The 5,996-nt window shown below is 41.8% G+C and overlaps 1 pseudogene; it reads left to right on the top strand.

The window, feature by feature from the left end:
- The first annotated feature begins 1,845 nt into the window (after positions 1–1,845).
- Positions 1,846–3,429, top strand: LOC129399754 (peptidyl-prolyl cis-trans isomerase A-like; annotated as a pseudogene).
- The last annotated feature ends 2,567 nt before the right edge of the window (positions 3,430–5,996 follow it).

Genomic DNA, 5,996 nt, shown 5'->3' with positions numbered 1-5,996 from the left:
AAAATACACTCAAGAACTTAGGGCTGGAGAGATAGTACAGAAGGTAAAATGCTTGCTTACATGCAGTAGACCCTGGTTCTGTTAGATCCCAGTCACCACATATGGTCCCCCAGCACTACCACGGGTCACTACTGAGCTCAAAGCCAGAAATAGCCCTTGAGCACATCCAACTGTGGTCCAAAAAAAAACCAAAAACAAAAGAACAAATTACAAACCACAACCACCACCACAACAAAAAAACCCAAGGATTTGTTTTGCTGCTGTTAACCATCTCAGAAACTCTAAACGAGCCAAGTAATATGGGTAACACTTTTCTTGTATGTGGCCAACCGCAGTCCAATGCCTGGCACTAACGTGATCCTTCTGAGCACCTCCAGGAGTGATCTTTGAGCACAAAACTAGGAGTAAGTCCTGAGATCAGCTGCATATAACTCCAAATCTCAAGTTTGAACAAAAGAAAGAAATTAATGATAGGCTTGATCAGCCAACTATTAATTCAAATAACAGGATGGAAACAGAAAGCCTTTATAGGAACATTTTCCTCAATATCTTTTCAGAAAGGGGGAGTCTAGGCTAAAATGAAGACTATATTTGTTTAGGAGAGTGGTAAAACTACACAGGAGCATGATGCTTGTTTTCCTCAAGATCTGCCCCTACCTACCTCAGCACATTTCAGCTGTAGACCAGAAATGTAGATAATCTTAGCATGGCACAAGCAGCAAACTCCTGTTTCTACTGTGACAGATATAAAACTTGGAAAATACATATTTGCAGGATTCAGAGAACAATATAGTAATGGATCTTAAGGGTGTTGGGCCAGGGAAGAATATAAAGCTGAATATGGAACTGTTTACTGATATTGAAACACTCTACCATGACTCAGGATTTAATATCCTGGCAAAGACACCAGGTCCAGTCCTAGTGTGCTGGTTGAAAGACTCCTTAAGCTGGAAAACAATCAAGCATGCATAATAAATTGAGTTGTTGGGACTGCATTGATAGTACTGACAAAAAAATTCCTTAGAGAAGTAAGCAAACAAGAGTGGTTTTCTCTTTTTTTCTTCTTTTTTTTGCTTTTTGGGTCACACCTGGCAATGCTCAGGGGTTACTCCTGGCTCTGCACTCAGGAATCACCCCTGCCAGTGCTCAGGGGACCATATGGGATGCTTGGAATCGAACCCGGGTCGGCCTCGTGCAAGGCAAACGCCCTACCCACTGTGCTCCAGCCCCAAGAATGGTTTTCTTATGTAAGAATGGAGGGGGAACAGTGCGATTCTATATTGGAAGGAAGGAAGGAAGGAAGGAAGGAAGGAAGGAAGGAAGGAAGGAAGGAAGGAAGGAAGGAAGGAAGGAAGGAAGGAAGGAAGGAAGGAAGGAAGGAAGGAAGGGAGGAAGGAGGGAAGGGAGGGAGGGAGGGAGGGAGGGAGGGAGGGAGGGAGGGAGGGAGGGAGGGAGGGAGGGAGGGAGGAAGGGAGGGAGGAAGGAAGGGAGGGAGGAAGGAGAGAGAGAATGGAAAAGATAGAAGTTGATGATGTTACTCTGGGAAAGCCCAGGCAGCTTGGTTAAGGTAGTAAGAAATGAACTATACTCACCATTGAAAAGCTCCAGGGTGGCTAAATTGTATGGGTTAATGTTCATGATATAGGACACTGCTGCATAAGTAGTGTCTGTTGTCGATGGAGGTGATAGAATTCTACAATAGTGGAATCCAGAGAATAATAATGATCTGATTCTTCTGAGTCCTCTCTCTTGATATCTAAAGGACTGTCTTTGCTGCTGCCTGAAGATTCCCCTCGTCCTCCACCATGGTCAACCTCATCATGCTCTTCATGAACCTCTGGGCCCTGTGCCTTTGAGCTGTTTGCAGACAAAGTTCCACAGATGGCAGAGAATGTTCATGCTCTGAGCATTGGCAAGAAAGGATTTGGTTACAAAGTTTCCTGTTTTCCATCCAACCCCATCAAAAAATGGGGCGAAGAAATGAACAGAAACTTTACCAAGGAAGAAATACGAATGGCCAAAAGGCACATGAAAAAGTGCTCTGCATCACTAATCATCAGAGAGATGCAGATCAAAACAACCATGAGATACCACCTCACACCACAGAGACTAGCACACATCCAAAAGAACAAAAGCAACCGCTGTTGGAGAGGATGTGGGGAGAAAGGGACCCTTCTTCACTGCTGGTGGGAATGCCGACTGGTTCAGCCCTTCTGGAAAACAATTTGGACGATTCTCAAAAAATTAGATATTGAATTCCCATTTGACCCAGCAATACCACTGCTGGGAATATATCCCAGAGAGGCAAAAAAGTACAATCGAAACAACATCTGCACATGTATGTTCATCGCAGCACTGTTTACAATAGCCAGAATCTGGAAAAAACCCGAATGCCCCAGAACGGATGACTGGTTGAGGAAACTTTGGAACATCTATACAATGGAATACTATGCAGCTGTTAGAAAAAAGGAGGTCAAGAATTTTGTAGTTAAGTGGATGGGCATGAAAAGTTTCATGCTGAGTGAAATGAGTCAGAAAGAGAGAGACAGACATAGAAAGATTGCACTCATCTATGGTATATAGAATAACAGAGTGGGAGACTATCACCCAAGAACTGTAGAAATAAGTACCAGGAGGTTGACTCCATGGCTTCGAGGCTGGCCTCACGTTCCGGGGAAAGGTCAACTCAGAGAAGCGATCACCAACTACATTGTAGTCGAAGGCCATGTGGGGGAAGGGAGTTGCGGGCTGAATGAGGGCTAGAGACTGAGCACAGCGGCCACTCAACACCTTTATTGCAAACCACAACAGCTAATTAGAGAGAGAGAACAGAAGGGAATGCCTTGCCACAGTGGCAGGGTGGGGTGGGGGGGAGATGGGATTGGGGAGGGTGGGAGGGACGCTGGGTTTACGGGTGGTGGAGAATGGGCACTGGTGAAGGGATGGGTTCCCGAACTTTGTATGAGGGAAGTATAAACACAAAAGTGTATAAATCTGTAACTGTACCCTCACGGTGATTCTCTAATTAAAAATAAATAAAATTTAAAAAAAAAAACAAAGTTTCCTGTTTTCATAGAATCATCTTTGGATTTATGTGCCAGGGTGGGGACATCACTCACCACAATGGCAACAGTGGCAAGTCACAATGGCAACGTTGGCAAGTCCAACTATGGAAAGAAGTTTGACTATGAGAATTTCATCTTGAAGCACACGGGGCCTGGCATTGTGTCCATGGCTAGTGATGGACCCAACACCAACAATTCCCAGCTTTTCATCTGTGCTGCCAAGGCTGAGTGATTGGACAGCAAGCATGTGGTATTCGGCAAGGTAAATGAGGACATGAATATTGTGGAGGCCATGGAGCGCTCTGGGTATGGGAACAGCAAGATGAGCAAGAAGATCATAATTTCCGACTGCAGACAAGTGTAAAGGCTCTGATTCTCATTGAATTTCATTGAGAACCACCAGACCATTCCTTCCTTCCTTCTGCAGTTTGGGAGGGCACCCATCCCCCACGTACTAGGAATGTCCTCTGGTCTCCATGTTCTCCCTGTAGTTCTCTTGGTTCCACTGTTTCCTACACCTCTATCTCCCAGTCTAGCTGGATGGGAGAGTTGTTTATGATTATAAAATAAAAAATAATTAAAAAACAAAAAGTACTGTTTCTCATTCTCTTCTCACACAGTTGACATAGAGGCAGGCTGGGGATTGGGGGCTGGGGGTGATGTAAGGGATACTGGGGACACTGGTGCTGGGAAATGTACACTGGTGGAGGGATGGGTGCTGGAACCCTTATGACTAAAACTTAATCATGAACAGCTTTGTAAGGGTCTATCTCAGTGATTCAATTTTTAAAAACTTAAAGAATACAGGTCATACAGCTGGAGAGAAAGTACAGAGGCTAAGGTGCTTGACTTGCATGTTGCAGAGCTCGGTTTGATCCCAGCATCCCATATGGTCGCCCAAGCACTGCCAGTAGTGCATGCAGAGTCAGGAATAACTCCAAAGCATTGTCATTCAATGGCCCACTGAAATTACTTCAGTTTACCACAATTAACTCTTTAGAGGGCCTGTTTCAGGAGCCAGAGAAATTGGTAAGCTTTTTGCATTACATGTGGCCAACCTAGGTTCAATCCCTGGCATCCTGTATGGTCCCCTGAACAACGCCAGGAGTGATTTCTGAGTGCAGAGCCCTGATCATTGCTGAATGCGGCCCAAAATATAAAAAATAAGGGCCATGTTTTAAATTACAGGTCAAATTTCTAGATACTAGGGGCTAGAATTCCAAAATATGAATTAGTGGAGACCAACTCAGTCTCAGTTCATTAATATAATCCAACAAGGGCAATACAAAACTTGAAAAGGCAATTAAAATACAAACAAATCAAAATAAGTGAACAGTGTATTGATTTCAGTTGCTACAACAGAAAAATCATGATCCATTTTCTAGTTTCTCCTGTATATGTTCTCAGACCAAGGGCTAATCAGTGAAGATCGGATCTTCTTAGAGAAGAATGTGGTAATACCCCTGCAATTAGATTTATGATTCTAACAATTCTAGCTCAAAACACCCCTAGGACTGTTATCATTGTAACTGTATATTGAATAGAAAAAAATTTACATATTTGGGGTATTGATATCGGGAAACCCAAAGCATCACCACAGGGTCTGCTGTTAGACTGGGGTGTGTGGCTTGATAGGAAACTGAGCCCTAGCGCAAGTTTTAAAGCTCAATCAAAATACTAAAAATAGGGGCCGGAGTGATAGTACAGAGAGGAGGGCACTTGCCTTGTACAGGTCAACTGGGATTCAATTCCCAGCATCCCATATAGTCCCCTGAATCTGCCAGGCATGACTCCTGAGCACAAATCGAGGAGTAAGTCCTGAGCATCGCTAGGTGTGGCCCCCACAAAAGAAGGGAAAAATCCTAAAAATAGAACTACCATATGATTTAGCAATTTCAACTGAGTATCAGAAGAATATGAAACCATTCATTTAAAGAGTTACATGTAGATTTATTTAGAATAAAAATGAGACCCAAGAGGAGGAAAGTGGCTAACCCGAATATCTAGAAGACATGTGTCTAGCAAATGGAAATTTTTAAAAAGACTAAAAATCAATATAAATAAATATAAATAAATCAATATAAATAGATTTTTATTATTTTCTAATAATTATATTTGCCATTCCTTTAAGTTTTTTGTATACAGTAATATTAAATACATTTATCATATGCCTGTTAAGGTGACAAAACAAAAAAAGCCTCATTTATGAAAGGAAAAATATGATGATAACCACAATTGGGTTCAAGTACAAAATAAAACTTAATGTGATATGTTTTAGATGCCAGAATTGAAAACTTAGTTATGTAAATTAGAATAATCAGTATGCCATATTGTATTAAATAATTTAAACTTCCTTTACACAGGTTAAAATCATATAGTGATTAATCATTACAAACTGAATTTTGTTGATTTATCTTCTGATAATTACACTTGCCATTTCTTTAAATTTTGTTGGAGCAACAATATGAAACAAGTTTGTTACATGCCTGCCAAGAGAGAAGTCTGGAGAATGGCAGGGACCCTGAAGCCACTACAATACCAGTAGTGAGACTGGTGTTGCAACACTGTATGATGCAATAATTCTATATGGACAGGTTTGTAAATCATGATGTCTTGATTAAAAAATTAAAGGGCAAATGGAGAAAAAAATCAGTTACATGTACCACAATTTTTACTGAGGCATTATTTACAATAGCTAACATATGAAAACAACCTATATAAAAGAATAAAGATGTGATACATATATATGACAGAATACTGTTCAACTATTAAAAAGATGAAATTTGGGGGCTGGAGAGGTAGTACAGTGGGAAGGGTGTTTGCCTTGCATGAGGCCTACCTCGGTTCAATCTCTGGCATCCCATATGTTCCCCTGAGCACGACCAGGAGTAATTCCTGAGTGCAGAGTCAGGAGTAACCCTGAACATTTCC

This window comes from Sorex araneus, chromosome X (genome assembly GCF_027595985.1).
Source record: "Sorex araneus isolate mSorAra2 chromosome X, mSorAra2.pri, whole genome shotgun sequence".
In the NCBI taxonomy this organism is placed as follows: Eukaryota; Metazoa; Chordata; class Mammalia; order Eulipotyphla; family Soricidae; genus Sorex; species Sorex araneus.
Note: the sequence above shows the minus strand (reverse complement) of the source record. Positions and strands in the feature narration are given on the sequence as shown.